General features: G+C 36.0%; 1 pseudogene; it reads right to left on the bottom strand.

Annotated features, from left to right (window-relative positions):
- Positions 1-2,017: 2,017 nt before the first annotated feature.
- On the bottom strand, positions 2,018-19,861 carry LOC101324892 (large ribosomal subunit protein bL9m-like; annotated as a pseudogene).
- Positions 19,862-20,128: the final 267 nt, after the last annotated feature.

Below are 20,128 nucleotides of genomic sequence, written 5' to 3'. Positions count from 1 at the left end.
AGTTCAGCTAAATTACTTGGGAAGGATTTTTCTATTTTCAGGGTTTAGTTTGACAGCAGTGTTATCAATATCAGAAACTATAAATAACTCACTTTTTTCATCCCAGGAGTTTAGCAACATGCCCAGCATTTAGTATACTTAGTTTAATAAATTAGTGTACTTAGTATAAATATAAATCGAAAGGTTTTATGAATGAAGCTACTCAATTTAGATTGATGTTCTGTATTAATCAGAGAAGTAATGTAGTATTTCTCCTGGAATTCTATAGAAGCAGAGACAAATTGATTTGAGAACAGAAGGGATATCTGGATAACTTTTCAAGTTAAGTCTTCATAGTGTGACTTAATTGCCCTTAATGAAATGTTGCGAATTCTTTGAATAATTCACATATCCTATAGAGAAAATTGTACATACATGTAATAGTTATCAAAAAAAGTTCACTATTTTTGTTATATATTAAAATAAAAATATATTAAATATTTGTGTGGGTTTTTTTCCTGGCATTCCTCCACTTCTTACTACAGTGTCTTTTTTTTTTTCTAAATACAATTATTTAATTATTTAATTTAAATCACAGAGAGAAAATTGGCTTCAAGTAGGAAATTCCTATGGGATGTCTTCTTTCCGTAAAACAGAGGAGAAACTTGAACAGACACAATAGCTTTAGTTGTAGAAGCATAAGGATCAGTAAATCCCCATTGTGTTGTTGATTAAAATGATAGTTGGGAAAGGCAAATAGTAGCAACATCTCTAGAATGCCATAGTAAAAACAGTATTTCACACTAAAGGGGCTTCCTGTTATTCATAACTTGAGATTTCTTAAACAAACCTGTGTTTAATGTTTGGCTTTGACTTTGTCACTTTCTAACTTTGTAACCTTGGATAATCTCTCAGCCTCAGAGGCCCCATGGGTAAATTTGGGTTTTTTATACCTTTCTCCAAGCCTTGTTAAATACACAAACTATAAAGTGACAATAACTGGTAGAGTTTTTATTGTTTCTAGGATGTTGATGACAAGGATGGTGATTTTTAAGCAAGTCACCATACCAGGCCCTAAGCTAAGATCATTGGACTCAATGGTGAGTAAGACAGTTCTGATGGCTCAGAACCTCATATTCTATGTTTCTATTGCACACAAGTTTTCCATAATTTTGAAAAATACTATGATGTAAACCGACTAAGACTGAATTGTCTTCATCTGGTCTGAAGATTTTACTCTCTTTATATCAGATGGAGCAGAATAACATCCTTTGCCTTGAAATCAATACTTAGATAAGTAAGCTTGGAGTACATCCAAAGAGAAGTTTTATCCTTCATTCAATTATCAAGTATATCATATGTTCAATACGCTGTTTAAAAGCCAGTGATCATAAATAAACTTTTTTTTTTTTTTTAAAGAACACACCTCTTCATTTTTTTTTTTTTTTTTTTTTTTTTGCGGTACGCGGGCCTCTCACTGTTGTGGCCTCTCCCGCTGCAGAGCACAGGCTCCGGACGCGCAGGCTCAGTGGCCATGGCTCACGGGCCTAGCCTCTCCACGGCATGTGGGATCTTCCCGGACCGGGGCACGAACCCGTGTCCCCTGCATCGGCAGGCGGACTCTCAACCACTGTGCCATTAGGGAAGCCCCGCACCTCTTCATTTTTTCTTGAGGTACAAACATTCAGTTTGGATGATGAGAATGAGCTAGCTCTACCATTTACTCCAATGAATTCTAATGGAGGAAGAGGCTAAATAGGATGTAGACTCTTTTGGTCTATTAATACTCAATTTATCAAAATTACAGCCGGGTATTTCTGGAGCAGGACTGCCCCAGCAAGGCCAGATGTGATAACTGTTGAAGATGAAGATGGCAAATAGGGACAATTCAATATGCATATACAGTCTACTCTGCTGTCTTCCAATGGTCTCTAAAATTCCGCACTGGGTCAGAGCTGGGAGTGATACTATGGTGCTGGACCACCTTTGCTCCACTGCTCCTCGAATTCTGCTTTGCTATTTTGAAGGGAGAATAGGTTCAGATAGTCTGCGAGTTGGTGGGGGCCATTCCCTAGGCAGCTTACGGGGCTAACCAGTATTTATATATTTTGGTCTTGGGCCTCTCAAAGTTCACCACAGACACAGGTACCCTCACAGTGCCAAGGCCCATTTACAGTGTGAAATAAAATTCATATTTTATGGTGACAAGAAAGTTATAAATATCAAAATTTCTTCTCTGCCCTTTGACCTCCCTTCACCCTCCACTGTGCATCGTGTATCTGTATTATGAATTGACCAAACCTCCCCCATGGTCAGAAATACCTGCTCAACCAAAGAGAGCAACATTCTTCTAGCACCAACAAGACAAGTCCTTAAAAGATAACATTCCTTCTTGATCTTATAAAGGGTCACATGACCCACCAAGATGCCACTTAGATCTGGATTATGTAAATTGTCAATACATCATTTGATGTTCAGCCCTCTGTCTCAAAAAACTTATGTAACTGTGCCTTGACTTCTAACTGGCAGAATAGTTAGTTCTCATAACTTTCTGAGATGCTCTTCCCAGGTTATTATCCTCAAATTTGGCTTGAATGAAATTTTCCAATTCTTTCTTAGATCAACTGATTAACTTTTTGTCCACAACCGTCACCTCACACCAGTATTCGCCCCTCTGTGCGATGGGCTTTCCTGGTAACTTTAACGCATGTGGGGTGACCACAACACCAAGATTTCTGAGGAAGTGGCCAGCAACCATTTCAGGGTCGCGGAGCACAGGCTCCGTACGCGCAGGCTCAGCGGCCATGGCTCACGGGCCCAGCCGCTCCGCGGCATGTGGGATCCTCCCGGACCGGGGCACGAACCCGTGTCCCCCGCATCGGCAGGCGAACTCCCAACCACTGCGCCACCTGGGAAACCCTAGCTCCCATTCTGACACTGTTCTTCATTCCCTCATCCAGGTGACATCGTTTCAGAAATCTCACTGTCGCCTCACCTGCCTTGGTCTGGATCTTCTCTGGTCTTCCTTCTTGTCTCAGCAAGTTCTCCTCTTGAAACGGCTTCTCGTTTTCAGGAGATGCATATACAGCCAGTCCTTGAGGAAGTAGTCAATTACCGCCCACAGATTCTTTTCACTGAGACCAGGTCACCTCCTCCACTGGCTGCGTGAGGATGAGCTGCAAGTTATCTCTGGGCTGGTGTTTCGTGTCCTCTACCAGCTTGTGGACGTGGTGTTGCCGGTGCAGGCACGGGCTTCCGGCCCTCTGGAGCTAGCAGTGCTTTCCACCAGAGCAACCCGAAGACCGAGCTCCGATTGTGAGAGAGGCTGAGGTCAAGCTCCAAGCCGGGTTCGCCCCTTTCAAGTTGCGCCTGCAGGCTCTCGGGACTTCCTGGTCGCAGCAGCTTCTAAGCGCCCGCCCGCAGCAGAGCTCCGCCCCCCCCCCAGGCCGCGCATGCGCAGCCACCATGTTGTTCTACACGGGAAGCGATACCGCACAGAGGAGTTTGATACAGTCCCTGAACTGTAACTGAGGCAGAAGGGCGTCAGAATCTTCAGCTAGGAAGGTAAGGATGAGGTCCCCATCCCCAGATTAAAGTAAATTGCAATATATCATAAGGAGAAATTGTGAAAGATAGGCAGAGGTAATCTAAAATTCCTAGGAATTTACTTGCCGTTTAACTTTGCTCAGAAGTGTTTCATCTATAGTTGCCTTTCTTTTTTTTTAACATCTTTATTGGAGTATAATTGCTTTACAATGGTGTGTTAGTTTCTGCTTTATAACAAAGTGAATCAGCTATACATATACATATATCCCCATATCTCTTCCCTCTTGCGTCTCCCTCCCACCCCTCTAGGTGGTCACAAAGCACTGAGCTGATCTCCCTGTGCTATGTGGCTGCTTCCCAGTAGCTATCCGTTTTACATTTGGTAGTGTATGTACGTCCATGCCACTCTCTCACTTCGTCCCAGCTTATCCTTCCCTCTCCCCGTGTCCTCAAGTCCGTTCTCTAGGTCTGCATCTTTATTCCTGTCCTGCCCCTAGGTTCTTCATATAATTGCTTAGTTTATACCCGTTGACTGAAAAAAAAAAAAAAAAAAAGCACAGCCTAAAAGTTGAGAGTTGTGTTTTAGTCGACATTCTTAGGACTTCAAGCCTTGGAGACAGTATCTTAACTCTGAGAGACTGCTACAAACAGGAAAGGAGGAGGCCAGGATATAGAGGAGTATTTGCAACAGAATCAGGTAGTCAGAACATTAAAAGATTATTATTAATAAAAGAAAACCAGATACCTCAAGTTAAGGAAGTTAGCACTTTTCTAGGTATGGGAAGATGCAAGAGTCTGGGCTCACTGAAATCATTCTTTTGATGTGCACCTCAGCTCTCTGGGGCCAGTATCCTGTGTTTTCTCATCCTGAGTTTCCTCAGGCTGCACCACCACGGGTGACTGTAGTCTGATGACTGCTAGACGGTGGGCATTCCTTGTTTCCTTCCTGAGTTCCCTCAGGGCTCACTGTCAGGGCATCTGCAATGTGATGGCTGATGGCTCTGACATCCTTTGTTTACTGATAAGACAGGCAGTAATTTAGTTCTCATACCTCATACATATTTGAGGAATTCTCAATAACTGTGATACTCACTAACATTTGTTGAACACTGATTATCTCCCAATTACTGTATTAAACAATCTCCATTATATTTCATTCTTACAACACACACTATTGGTCAAATTACAAAGAAAAAAATTCCCTCCAGCTATGTTAAGCAGAAAGGAATTTATTACAGATTATTAAATCTCTCACACAATCCTGGACAGGGTTAAGAAAAGAGAGATCTCGGAACCCTTCTCAAAGCTATGCGGCAGGACCAACTTTCTAAGGGAACTATTGTCTTGTCTATGTTCAGTAGGTGTATCAACACAACACTGCCGTAGTCAGGAAATGGCCATGATGAGGAAGCCACTGTTACTTTGGATAGGAAAAACTTTAGTAAGCAAAAACCTCTGTAAACTATTGACTTCTGTATCAACAAGCAAACACATCTTTTTGTGTTTACAAGATACCTGTTAGCATAAGGCCACTAAAGAGGAACCTCTCCTCTGTATAGAGAGGGATAGTGTGCTTATTACCTATTATTTCCTAAAAGCTGGGAATATATGTTTCTTGAGCATATTCTCTGGTTTGAGTTTTGCTGTGAGCTCCATAGTAGACAAACCATCCTTTGAGTTTGAAATCAAGTCTAAAATGGAGCAAAATATGAGTAGCATAATGAAGTTTATTATTAAATTATATAGGTAACAAATGCTGACCTCATTTCCCCATCAAAGCAAGTTAAGCATCAGTGGTAATTGATCTACATACTTAAAATCTAAAAGAAACCTCTAATAATGATAAATTTGTTGATTCCTTTAATAGTTAACTGTGGTTGTTCAGAGACTTTTTTTTTTTGAGAATGTAGTTCTCTTTCATGTGTTTGTGTATTACAAATAATTTAAACCATCAACATTATTTCACTCATACACATGAAACAGTACAACTTGATATCTTTTATTATTTACTATAAAAATATCCTGGGGCATCTAATGAGTTGTAGTCCAAATTATGTGTTCAACAAGAGAGCCTGCTAAAATTCTCTTATGCAGATCTGCTCCTCATATTATATTGGTCATTTCATATTCACCAAATTTCTTTAAGTTTTCAGACATTGTATCAGACTATACACATCCTTGGCAAACAATATGATGAGATATATATTACAAGGCCACCTTAAGTGACATCACTTCTAATATGTACAAGGATTTGAAAGAGAAACAGAGCTGCCACATTGATTAATAACTTGATGTATTTTCAAATTAATATTCTTTATTTAGTGGACATTGTTAGAAATTTACTAAAGATTTTTAGGTGGGGAAACAGAGCAGAATGTTTAATATTACATAGTGTGACTGATTTCTTTTGAAAACCTCCACTAAATACATCTCTTTTATAAATCTCTCTACTCTGCCTTCCAGCCTGTGTGTCTCTGTTCACTCCTTTCCTTCAAAGCTCAGTGTTTTCTGTGTAAGTGTCCCTTTCCTAGATCTTTACAATGAGGGTGCAGATTTAATTTGTGATCTTCTGTGTTCTATTGTAATTAACTCTCTGTAGTAGGTTTCAGTATGGCAGGGGTCTTCTTTTATAGCAACATTATTTTGCTTGTTAAAATTGTAAGAAAGTTCCAAGGATTTAAGATTGGTACTTTAAAGTAATGAGTTGTATAATACACAGCTTTAAAAATCTATCCATTTATGTTGCATAAGGAAAAACTGAAACAAGTAGAGTCAACTGGATACACTCCTGCCTCACATCACACACAAAACTCAATTATAGATTGCATAATTTAGAAGAAAATATCATGCAGTATCTTTGTGACTTTGGATAGGATAGCTTAGACATAGCTAATGATAAGTGAAAATAATAATTTGTGCTGCATTAAAAATAATAACTTCTGGGCTTCCCTGGTGGCGCAGTGGTTGAGAGTCCGCCTGCCGATGCAGGGGACACGGGTTCGTGCCCCAGTCCGGGAAGATCCCACATACCGCGGAGCGGCTGGGCCCGTGAGCCATGGCCGCTGAGCCTGCGCGTCCGGAGCCTGTGCTCCGCAACGGGAGAGGCCACAACAGTGAGAGGCCCACGTACCGCAAAAATAATAATAATAATGATAACTTCTGCCTTCACAAGACACTAAGCATGGGGTGAAAAAGCAACCTACAGAAGGGAGATGATTTCACAGTACATGGATCCAAATAAAGGATTTTTATCCAAAATAAATAAAGAACTCTTACAAACTAATAGTAAAAAGACATAAATCCACTGGAAATATGGGCAAAAGGTTTCAGCAGACACTTAATAGAAGAAGAAATCCAAATAACCAATCAGTAAACATATGAAAAAGTGCCAAGTACATTGGTCATCAATTTATAGAGTAACGAAAGAGGCCAAGTAATATATTGTGTTAGAGTTCAGGTTCATGGTTATCTTTTGTTCTGTAATACCTGAAAGGGGACCAGGAGGGATTCTGGAGTGCTAGGGTAATTCCATTTCTTGATCTGGGTGCTGGTTATTCAGGTGTGCTTTATTTGTCAACAACTCTATGATTATGACAGGTGCAATTTTCTATATGCAGTTTAAATTATAGCCAAAAGTTAAAGAAACTGGAAAGAACACAATTATTCAATAGATACACACAATAAGAAGGCTCTTCTCAGAATGTTGGAGAATTTTGTCGTGGAGATGAACTGCATCTGATGCCCAAATAGGTAGTAGTCAAGAGAAGTCAGAAATGCCCATGACAGAGCCAAATCATTTGTGCACAAAAGAGCGTAGAATATGGAGGTACAAAAACAGCTGTTATCATGTTCCTCTAAATTAGAAATACCCCTCATTAAATAGAGGGATGTTTTCTCTCATATTAAAAGAATGATGCATGCCATTGCTCCCAGCTCAGTAACATTCACCATTAGTTGTCATTTTTGATTTTTTAAATGACTGAAAATGTAAAGAATAGGGGGATTGTTCCTGATGGAGCTATATGACTGACAAGTTGTCTTCTATTTATTTTGCACTAGGTAGTCCTATTCAGTTCTGCTGTTGATTTCAGTTTGTGTTGTAGGCGTTGATATAATATACTCCGGAAGCTGTGTGTGCCAGAAACAGTACATTTTCTGATCTCCTAAATTAAATTGCATTTGGCTCTACTCTCACATTTACCAGACTGGATAGATGTCCAACTAATGTGTGGACCCTTCCTCTTTTCCTGCTGTTCTTCTAAAAAGCAGTAAATTGTTTATGGGTACTCAGATCAGTAGAAAAACATTTATACTTAACAGAAATTTTTCTGTTGCTCTAAGAATACATACATCTTAATTACTAAATCCAGCATGCACTTTGATTTTGTTTTCTAACTTGATATTTTGGTGGCATTTAAAATATTTTCTCACCGGATGCTTACACGTTCTTTTAATTGTATTCTGAAGAATTTTTCTTTTCTGATTTTCTTAGGTCTTTATAACTTCTACATCTCATGTTTTTTTAATCCTGTTTTATTCAGTATTGGGTTTTCCCTAAGTTCCCTCCTAGATCTTCTTTTTATCTTCCTCTGAATTCTCTGTCTGAAAGGTATCTATCCACCTTCATATAACTATGAAGTTATATGAAGGTGGATAGATTTTTTAACTAATAACTAATAACTATATTTTTGTATCTTCAATTTTTGTATCTTCTTCTGACACTTTATCTTAGTTCCTAATCCAGGATTAACTATTGCCTGGTAATCATTATTACCTGTGGTACCTTACTCTTTTGTAGGCCCTTTAATCAAGATGAATAAAATCAATTTTACTGTTATACCAAAAGTTTTCCTTGTTTTGAAATACCTGTATAAAATTAACTTTTTCTTATAATTTATGACTATAACAGATTCTAGACCCAAATCTCTTTAATATGTCTATCCTCTTCCATCCCAATCAATTTAACCTGATTGAAGTTTCCTTCACTTTTTTGCATAACTCACTGCAATAATTTTTTTTTTTTACTGGTTACCAAACTCATCTCTTTGCCTTCTAATATACCAGGCCTGAAACTTATCTTTCAGAAGTACATAACCATCACATTATTTGCTTTATTAGTTTAATCAGAGTTTCCGCATGGTATAGAAGGTGAAGTATAAACTCCTTCCAATGTGAAAACACTCCTTTCAGCCTCATCTTATACTACTTCCCACCGGATACTGTGCTCTACTCAGGGAGGATTGTTTGCCATCTCTTCATGTCTCCTTGTCTTATCCCATATTCATTTTTCTTGCCTGGAAGACTTTTCCTCCATACACACTTTGAAAATTTCTCCTCTATCGCCTGTATTCAGGCAGTTATCACTTGCTCTGTGTTCTCCCTGATAGGTTTAAGTGTACAAAAGGTGCAAGGTATACAAAAGGACAAACTCTCTGTCCTCGTGGAGATGGCATTCCACCCAGAATTGGAGCCAGACAATAAACAAGTGAACAAATAAATAAGTAAGAAAATCACATGTTAATATACATGCTTGGAAATAAACAAAAAAGGTTTAGGCACTCTAACATAACTGGTTGCAGAAGGAATTTTAAAGAATAAGTCTTATGTTTGAGCATAGAACTTTAGCTGGGGCTTTGTACCAGTCAGTAATGACGTTTAAATATAGTTTTTTTTCTTATTCAAGAATTCTAGAAGTAGGCTGTTGCTACCATGACTTAGTTATCCTTAGCTTCTTAGCTTTCTCCTTTAAGCTTGTTGCCTCATGGTCACCCGATGCCTCTTCATTCATCCTACCTCTGTACAAAGCAGAAAGAGGTAAGGAGTAGTTACATCTGTTGTTTATTTTGGGGGAAGCAATGTGTTTCCCAGAAAAGTGTACAACAAATTTTTGCTTATATTGTATTGCCAACAACTGGGAAATATGTATGCACTAATAGTAAAGGAGTTTAAGAAACTGTAGACTGTTACTGTTATACTTAGCTTGAAATAAACATGATCTCTTCCTCCATACAAAATATTGAGCAAAAAGATAGGAAACGGGCATGCTGAGTAGGCAACTATTAGTGAATGCCGCAGACCTTAAGGTTGAGAAATAGTTGGTCATGTCAGGCATCCCAGGCACAGGGAAACTCCAGTGGGAAAACCTTTTGTGTATTTGTATCTGAGGAATAAAAGTAGGTTACTGAAGCCTGATAGGAGTGAGAAAGATGGGGTATGGTAGATGATGGATTCAGACATACAAAGGCTAAGATTATAACATCTATCTCCTGCATGGGATCCTCAATTACTCAAGTTGAGGACCTACTTTTTATGCATTTCTTTATTCTAAGCACCTTGCAGAGTTCTAGGCTAATAGTAAGTTTTTCTTTTCATGAGTGAATTTAGGGTAAAGCTCTATATAAATATACTGAAGAGCTCAGTGATTTCCTTTTTTATAAATAGCATAAACTGTATTCACAGGAACATATGGTAATAGGTCAAAATCTTATGACTAGTAGCCTTCATTTTTAGCGTAGATTTCTCTAAGGTTAATCATATTATTTGAAAACACAAAGGCCTATTTTAATTGTCAACTGCCTCAATTTCGTAATTCCTCCTTACATATGTTGTTTTGTTTTTGCAAAAGAAGTCATAAGAAAAATATATTGGTATGTTGGTCTCAATTATCAAAATAATTTCATAAATTCTGTTTATTTTTAACTGTGGAGCTGTGATCATATTTGATATTTCACAGCTGTGAAAAATTCACAAATAACTTTAGTAGTATTTGATTAAGAAATTATAGATTCTGATTTTTTAAATTGGGTGCTGAGATTTGAGTAAATGGTCTATTTAACCAAATGTTACATTGAGTATATGATATATTAGCCCTATTTTAGGTGGTGTGCAGTTTTTATCATATGACCCGAAAAGAAATGATTGACTCTATTATTTTCTAAAGCGATATGCTAAATTGCAACTAGTGTTACACTTCACATCAAGTAAGGCAAAGTTTTTCTTTGTAATTGTTCTTTTGAATTCTTTTTAAATACAAAGCACAAGGCCCAGTGAGGAAAATACTAGCAGTAATTTTTCTTATAGTCATAATAAAAAGCTATTTGTGGAAAAGTTGATAATATGCTACAGTTGATTTATATTCAGTTACATACTATGTGTTATAACATTCAGAAAGTTTTTTGTGATTTATTTATCTTTACAAGATCTACAAAACCACTCAATGGTTTCTATTTTCTGTTTCACTTCTTTAAGACCAAAATATTTTTTTAAAAAAGTATATGTATATATATGGTTTTAGATTTAATTTTTTTCCATCTAACACTAATGAAAAGTAGTAAATTTTTGTGTAATTAATAAATGTTTATAAAGCACAGAGTTATTTCCGAGGTTCCCATGTACCTTATACTGAATTATTTTGAAAGTTTAATTTTTCCTTGTTGTGTTTCCCATCTGGTCTTACATTATCATTCTATGATCTATTTCCAAAATAATGCTGGGAAATGGAGTGTTGATTTCTTCTTTACTAAAATATATTTTTATTATTTTTGAAGTAATGAAAACATTTCTATTTTTGTTTCATTAGCTGGCAACACCTTTTTCCATTATTTTATTTTAGCTGGCTAAGTTTAAATTTGACTCTGTGCCTTTTAAAATTCAAAGTGAAATAATCAGAACATTTGACTTCCATTTGCCATCAGCTGAAAGATTAGTTACTTCGACTAGAGGACAATATAATCAATAATGGCTAAATTTATGCCTAAGATGACCATCCTTGAAGATATCCTTTTCCTCCTTGGAAGCATAGTAAAGTCCATCATAAATCTGGCCAGGAAAAAGACCCTCAATTCCTTTTAACTATCTGTCACTCTCCTAAATTCCATTTTTATGGAAGGGAGGTAAAATAATAAATCACAAACCATTAGTCATGAAAGATCAATCATATTCCTAAAATATTCTATTCTACCACTTAAGGTCAGGATAGTTTTTATACACAGCCAAGCAGACGATTTTTTGCCATTTTCATACTAATGGGCTCCCCCCAAAAATTGCATAATAAAGCTTGGAATTATCAGGATAATTTAGATTTATGTTATTTTCCTGGATTAAAAAAGTAATTCAGCAGGCTTATACTTCCTTTTGTTACTCAGCTATAGTTTCAATCTTCATATGTTCCCAGAGTATATAAGTCAAAGTACCTAATAAATATTAAATAATTATTCTAATGCTTACTTCCAGGTTCAGAAGCAATGGAAGATGAAAAGCAAGGTTTTACTGTGCTTACCATCTCATTCTAGAAGCACAAAACTGCATCAACAATTGAAATTTAGAGGAAATATAACAGTAACATAGTATTACTCTCTTTTAACTAGAAGCAAGACCTGTTTAGTCTCCATAAAAAGATATAGTCAGGTAGTCTGCAAACAAAATCATGCATATTTATTTTTCTGACTATGAAACCTCCAGAATACTTCAGTAAGGCATTATTTTCCTCAATTAGACATTGCCATTCCCTTCAGTACCATAATGTGTATCTTTATAACTTCTCCCTACCCCTTCCCATTTCAAATAAATTCAAATATGTGTTTCTGTTCATTAGTCACAGACTTGTTCTATTCTTCCAAATTAGAATACAGCATTTCCCAGTGAAATATTATTCTGGTCTTACCTCCCAGTGGTGTGTTCCAGAGGAGACATTCCATGTAAGCGTCCTTCATATAAGTAAGGATGGCTTGGAGAACTATATTAAATCATCTTTTCTATAGACTGAAGATCTCTAATTTCTCTAATCTTCTGTAGCTGTGTCAAATTTTCAATTATTTTGACTATCGTTAAAACCTTCCCCAAAGAGCTTTCTCTTGAATTACGTTGTTCAAAAGTCTGCACACTCTCCTGGCAAAATCCTGACCATTGTTCATGATGGCAGAAGAATTGCTGGATTCTTTTCCTTCATCTTGCATCACTATATCAAAATGTATTTAAATGTTATGCTTTTTAACTTACAGTTGTGTCATCTGGCATTATTGAGCTGCCTCTCCTCAAAATACTCTCCTCTCTTGGCTTTCATGACACTGCATCCCGTTACTTCCATATGTGTATCTCTGTCTATGACCACTCAGTTTCTTATATATACTCTTCCTCTTCTATCTGTATACTTTCTTTTCTTGGGTTCTGCCTCTGCTGTTAGTCTCTCTTTACTCTTGCTGGCTTTTCATAGCTACATTCATATCTTAAACTATCATTGATATAGCTATGCTCTATGGGTTAAATTTCAACCTTTCTCCAGATCTGCCCATCCTACTAGACATCCCGTGTGGATGTCCCAATCTCTCTTCCATTTTTCCCTCAGCACATCCAGGTGAATGGTGTTATCTGTCCCCAAATGTCAAAGTCTGAAATTTGGAAGCCCCTCTTTATTCAAAGTGTCACTGCCTTAGATCAGGGAGTTCACTCAGATTATTCAAATGGCTTCTTTATCCTTTTCTCTGTCTTTAATTTCTTACCCTCTTCTCTTATCCTTGCTGCTGACCTTTTCAATATATCTTTAAGTATTGCCACAGTTTTTTTCTATAATATGCCAATTAGATAGTACACTGTTTCTTTTGCCTGGACTATCCTTTTTCAGTCTCTGTTACTACTTTCATGTAAAATATAACAAACCAGGAAGTCTCTAGAACATCCTACCTCATGTTTCCATTAAACTTTGTATGATTGCGACTTTATTGAATGTAAAGCGCTCGTTGTGATTTCTATAGTATGGCTAGACCCCAGCACAGGCAGAGGCATTATCCTCCCATGGAATCCCTTGAATGCCTAGTAAAGTGCATGCAACAGGGTAAAGATGCAATAAGTATTTTTCAAAAATCAATGAATAAATGAATGAACACAAAAAGAATACATATGTTCTTCATAGGCAGAGCCTATCATGATAAATAGCTATCAAAGACGTATCAGGTGTAGTATTAGGAACTTAAATTTTCTTAGTCATTCCAGAGATTTTCATATTGTAGGTAAGAATTAGTGCTATTTCAATTTATATGAAATATTTCAATTTAAGAATCTATTTAAGGAGTTTTCTTTTCAGTATGCGAAATGTTCAGATTTCCTATTTATGTCATCATTCCTCCTCATGTGGAATAAGCTTGGGAGATACTGAAAAAATGATGAACTAATTAGAAGACTACATGAAGAGTAAAAAGTAAGAGTAAGGGCAGTAGATTCTTCATTCATTTATTTACTCAGCAAATACTCATTGAGTATATACAACAGGTTGGGCACTGTTAGGTTGTAGATGCACAGCAGAGATAATACACCCCTCCAAGTTTCCCTACAGATTTGTCTATCAAGCTTCCTACTCAGAATTTTCGCTCAGTTGTTTAATATGCAGGTCAAATTTATATGTCCAAAACCAAGGTCTTGAAAATTTTTCCCAACCCCTATTGCTATCTTAGTCTTTCTCATCTCAGTTAATGAAACGATTGTCCACACAGTTTCCCAGGTTAAATACCTGCAAGTCATTCCTTATTAATTTTTCTTCATATCTCAAATCCAACACAACAGTCAATCTATCAGCTCTATATTCAAAGTATATTCTTTTGGTTCACTTCTTTGCCACCCTAACTCACTCCTAGACTTCTACAGTAGTCTACTAACTTTTCTCCTACTTCCATTGTTGTTCACTAAATATAACCCTCATACAGCCACTAGACTAGCCTTCTAGAAATTTAATTAGAACCATATCACTACCTTCCAAACCTCCTTTTTTCTAGCCCCACTTAAAACTTCCATTGGTTTCCCCTTGCATCCAAATTAAAATCAGTTTGTTAAATAGTATAAAGGGTCTATATAATATAGCCTTTGTTTACCTCCTATCTGACTGCATTTTCTAACACTCTCCTCTCATTCACAGAGCACCAACTACAGTGGCTTTTAAAACCTCAAGCTTTCCCTTGCTGCCCCCTCTGCTCTTTCCACGAGTCCTTCCACGACTGACTTCTTTTTGTCAGTCAAGTCTTAGTTAAAAATTCACCTCTGGGAGGCCTTTCTTTACTTCACTAAAATTCTAACATACTATTCACAAGTTCCTTTCTAGATCATTTCTTTAAAAATTTTTGTTCATAATGCATCACAGTCAAAACCCATCTTATTTATTTTGTTTACCTGCTTGGTCTCTGTATCCAACCAACAGTATAGATAAGCACTATGTGAGCAGAAATTCTCAGTCTCATTCATGCTGTTTTTAGTGTGCAGAACACTCTCTTGTGAAATTTAAATTTTGGAAAAGGTTTCCTTAATTCCTAGAGAAGACACTTTGATGTTCATACTCTAAAATATATGGTATCCTTTTGATATTCTTGATTTCCGGATCTGGAGTGCCTCTCCTATTGAAAGTGCTCAGCTCATGCTGACAACAATTTTGCTTGAAAACCACTGCTATATGCAAACAAATACACAAATATAAATGATGTATCTAACCAAATGCAACTCTACATAGAAAACTGAACTAATTTTATGGAGTGGAAAAATTGTTGTTTCTTTTGAAGAGTGAATATAAACTCTGTCATTTGATTCAATATTTGATTATAGCACTCTTCAAATATATTTTATGTAAATTTTAAAAATTTCAGAATAATTAATGGCAGTAGTGAAGAATGAATTTCTATTTGAGTGTTTATAAAAGGTCACTTCTGAGTACATAAAAGTATTTAATAGTTTGTCTCTGTTAAGATTTGGTCCCAAGGCTGACATTTCTTTTAAAAGAATTGATTGTGCTGATAATGAGCAGTTAACTTTGTTATTTATTTGTTTGTTTGTTTTTTCTGCTTAGCATGTTTTTCCATACCTTTTCTTCTAAAAAACACTACCGCATCTCCTTTAGAGAACTTCTCTCCCACTACCTGTGGTTCTGGTCAGATTATCATTCATTGAACCTAAACCTGGGATACAGGCTTTTGGTCCAAAAGTAGAAAAAGTGTCCCATTGCTCAGAATTTTCTGAACTGTTAGTAGGTAATATTTTTCTCTTCTTTTTGGATTTCATATCATAAGGGTGTTAAGACTGGAACTGCTGAAAGTCTTCCAGAAAATCGAAGCAGCCTATTTGCAGAAGAAAAAAATTAAACCCAGAGTTGAAGAAAACCAAAGACAAGCAAAGGTAAACAAATGAGAGAGAAAGAAATTTGATTTTATTTATTTGAATTTTAGAGTCCAGTTGAGGTAAATAATCTTTTCATAATGATTAATTTGTGATGATGTTCTATTATTTTCAACCAAATAAATCCTGATTAATACAGAGATACTTAATAACTTTCCTTCAAATGAATATTGAATATACTAAATAAATCCATTTTTTTAAATTACCTCTGGGAAATTGTTAACTTCTTCTACTGTATTGAAGTTGAGTATTCAAGAAATATTATATGATGGAGATAATGGAAGATGATTCCATGTTCCAATTCAATCCTTGACTTGGAAAAAAAAAAGACTATCTAATGTCCTTCATAATAGGTCATTACCTGTGCCTTTTCTTTTGAAAAGTGAATGTAAATGCTGTCATTTAATTCAATATTTGATTTATAGCACTCTTCAAATTTTATGTAATTTTTTTAAATTTTGGAGTAATTAATGGCAGTAGTGAGGAATGAATTCTATTTGAGGGTCTATAGGTTACTGCTGAGTATGTAAAAATATTTAATAGTTTGTTAAGATTTGGTCCCAAAGCTGACAATTAGTTCATTTCTTTTAAAAAATTGATTGTGCTGATAATGAGGACTTATCTTAAGTTGGGCAACTTTAGGTCAGTACTGAAAATGAAATTTTCTGTGTCCTATTCCTGAGTGCTAAAAGAGATTAGAAGCTCTTCTAAAATAAGCTTCTACATAATGAGACATTCATGGGTACCATTTAGCATATTACCGTTACAGTGAGCTTCATTACATGTGGTAGTAACTTGCATAAGTAAATGTGCCTTCTGAAGTAACTATTTTTACTAGGCAGTGATCTAAGTTTCCGAATGAACAGACTACTTTATGAAACTAATTTACTAGCATATCTTAGGTTTTCTAATATAACATGGTGTTAAGATAATTTCATTTTGATAATCTTCTATTTACTTAGAAAGTACTTCAGTGGGAAAATAAATTTTCCGATACTGCTTCACTAATACTGCAGGAAAAATGTGCTTCCTTTATTGTATAACATTTTATGTTATCAACATTTTTATGTATTATACAACAGGGGGAAAATCTTATCTCTTAATATTAATACTTTGATTATTATTACTATCAATCCAAATTATACTGATTGACACAAATTGTTCATAATTGCTATATACCAACAAAATGCTTTATGCTTTGTTTTACCTTACACGAAGTTAGAGATTTTTAAAGATCTTTCATCTGCAAACTGATTTTAATTTTCTTTAAGTCTGTACCTCCTTTTTGGATGTGACTGATATTTTCTTACTTATTTATAGGAAATGTTCTCCATTTCTATAGTTTTGTCATTTCAAGAGTGTGATGCAAACAGATTCATATAGTATGTAGCCTTTGGGGCCTGGCTTTTTTTCACCCAGAATCATTCTCTGGAGATGTATCAATAGTTGTATGTATCAATAGTTCCTTTTTTGATTATTTCTGAGTGCTGTTCTATGGTATGGAAGTACCACAGTTTGTTTAGCTATTCACCCATTAGAGAGCATCTGGGTTGTCTGTTTTCAGACAATGTGAATACAGTTGCTATAAACATTCATGTACAGGTTTTTATGTGAGCACAAATTTTTATTTTTTTCTAGGCTAAAATTCCCAAGAGTATAATTTCTGGGCTGTATGGTAGTTGTATTTTAAGTTTTTTTAAGAAACTGGCAAACTCTTTTTCAGAATGTCTATGTCATTTTATATTCCAAGCAGCAAAGTATGATTGACACAGTTTCATTGTATCCATGCTGGCAGTCGTTATTATCATATATTAAAAATTTTAGCCATTCTAATAGATGTGTAGTGATACATCCTTGTGGTTGTAATTTCCATTTTCTTAACACCTAATGAAAGCGAATATTTTTTTCATGCACTTTCTGTCATCCGTATATCCTCTTCAGTGAAATTTCTCCTCATGTCTTCTGCCCATTTTCTAATTGACTTTTTTTTGTTTGCTTTTACTGTTGAGTTTTGAGAGTCCTTTCTATGGTCTAGATACAAGTCTTTTGTCAAATATGTGGTTTGCAAATATTTTCTCCCAATCTTTAACTCACTTTTTTCCTAGATTTCTTGAGGTCAAATTTTGCAATTTTTGCTGTTATGGCTAGTGCTTTTTGTGTTAAGTTAAAGAACTCTTTGTTTATAGCCCTAAATCCTGAACATATATATAACATACTATATTAATATATATGTGTATATGTATATATACACATGTATATATGTATATATAAATACTATTTATATATATATATATAGATATGCATATATATGTTCTTGGTTATTAGCTAATTCTATTTTTGGCCAAGAGAACCAAAGCATATCTGGATTGCTTTATTTTCACAAGAAATTGCAAATTTCTTATGTGTGTGTATCAGAAGTTGGTGAAACAGGTCTAGCTGAAAGTGTTACCACTGGCACTGAAAGTAGGGGCAGAAGAACAGCACAATAAACAGAGACGAGTTTGTGATTGGCCTTAGGGCCATAATGATGCTGAAACAGTACAAGTACTATGAGGATGGCTACAATAAACCCACACCAACCTGTGTGAGTCAATTGACTGTAGGAAAAAGGAGCGAGATAGATCCTTCAATTCCCAAAGAAATGTGGAATATTTAGATTTGTTTAATTAAATATAATACCTGCCCCTTCCTGAGCAGCACACATAATTTATCCTAGTAGAAGAGATAGGTATACAAAATATAAGTAACATTTTAGAAAGATAAACAATGATAAAACTGGCAAGGTGGTACTCTAAAAATATTGACTCAAAGGTGATGGTGACGTGGATTGCAGGAAAGAACTTCAAGCATGCCTGAAGCTTATTTCTTCTCCTCCAGTTAAATTGCCTTCATTTCCAAGTGAGTGAAGGTAAACACTCATAGAATGTGCTGGAGTTTAAGGGCTTAGGAAGGTTATCTAGATGGAATGTACTGATCTGTTCTCTGCTCTGTCTGAATAGCTTCTTTTGTACAGAAAGTTTTAAAAAAGTCTTTATATTAAGGTAACTTCTTTCATTGTTTTTGTTGGTTTTCTACAATCAAGTGCTGTCATTCCTATGACAAAATTGCTATCATGAAAATAATACAGAATGACATTCTGAATAGTGACTGGATGGCAAAAGGGGATAGTACTTTAGATTGGAGTGTAAAAGAAAAGCTTCTTATAGGGGGTGTCATTGGAGCTAAAACCCAGTTTAATTCATTCAGTACACAAAAAATGGAGTGGAAAATTCCAAAGAGATTAAAGCATAAGGAGAACGAGTCTAGAGTGGACAGAGAAGAAAGAAGGTGAGTATGGGTGAAGTGTAATGTAGAAAAGGGGGGAAGTAGGAGAGGAGGGAAGAATGGGACCAGATCATGAAGCAAATTTTAAACCACAATAAGAATTTTGGGTTTTAATTTGCAAGCAATGGTAAGGCTTTGGGTATTATTTGGTGGAATGATATCACTCAGGTGGCTGGGTAGAAAGAGTATTGTAGGGGCATTGTAGTAGGAATTGGAAAGGACTCTCTCAAAACTGTGCTATATCTGCTGTCTATGTGCCAGGGTTGGAAAGCTAAGTTTATTTTTTACAGACTCTTTTTTAAGTAAGGTTCTGGATATAAAGAAGGTTCTGTCAATTAAACACTTTATGTGGAACGAGGCAGTGTTGTGGACACCAACTCCTATGGTTACTGGATTTGGTAGATCCAACAAAGTTGTGGGATTTTTGAAAAGAGCTCTAATCCTGAGGTCCTCTGGGTTTAAAGAAAAATAGCAGGAGAGAAAAAGTCTTGATCTGACACCAAATCCCTGAATCCAAGCTTCAATTCCTGTTCCCCAGTTTGCTGGTGTCAGAGATTTCCACAAGGCAGTAATAATTTAAGACCTTGAAAAGCATAGCTACACTCATGACCTCAACGATAGTAGCTCCAGTCACGGGAAGGTTTTGTACCATTTTGTGAGTGTATATGAGAGGCATAACCTGCCCCTTCTGCCCTTCCAATAATAATATGTAACCAAACAGTTCATCATATTCAATTCTTTCCTCCTTAAAATGATTACAGTAGTTTTGTTTTCTGAACTTACTCTTACCGGATTTGCGGGACAAGAGTAGAATCAGTGACACCAGCATTAGGATTCTGTTATAGGAATCTAAGCTTGTGAGCATGGCTGGATCACGATATTATTAGTGGAAATATTGACAGATGATCATATATGGGATGTATTTAGAAGGCAGGGGTTTATCACTGTGGCCAGGGTGGGAGATGCTCTGTTTATGGACCTCCAATTGGTCATTTCCACTACAATAGCTCTTACTCTACAGGTCAAGGAACCAATGAGAATGTTTGGTCAACTGCTAAGCATACACATTCTCATTATATATTAAGGAACTAAAAAATGACCAATGCATGTGTATAATCATCAAGAACTGTGA

The sequence above is a fragment of the Tursiops truncatus genome, chromosome 5, assembly GCF_011762595.2.
Source record: "Tursiops truncatus isolate mTurTru1 chromosome 5, mTurTru1.mat.Y, whole genome shotgun sequence".
NCBI classification, from domain to species: domain Eukaryota; kingdom Metazoa; phylum Chordata; class Mammalia; order Artiodactyla; family Delphinidae; genus Tursiops; species Tursiops truncatus.
The sequence above is the reverse complement of the archived record's forward strand: the minus strand, read 5'-3'. Positions and strand labels throughout refer to the sequence as shown.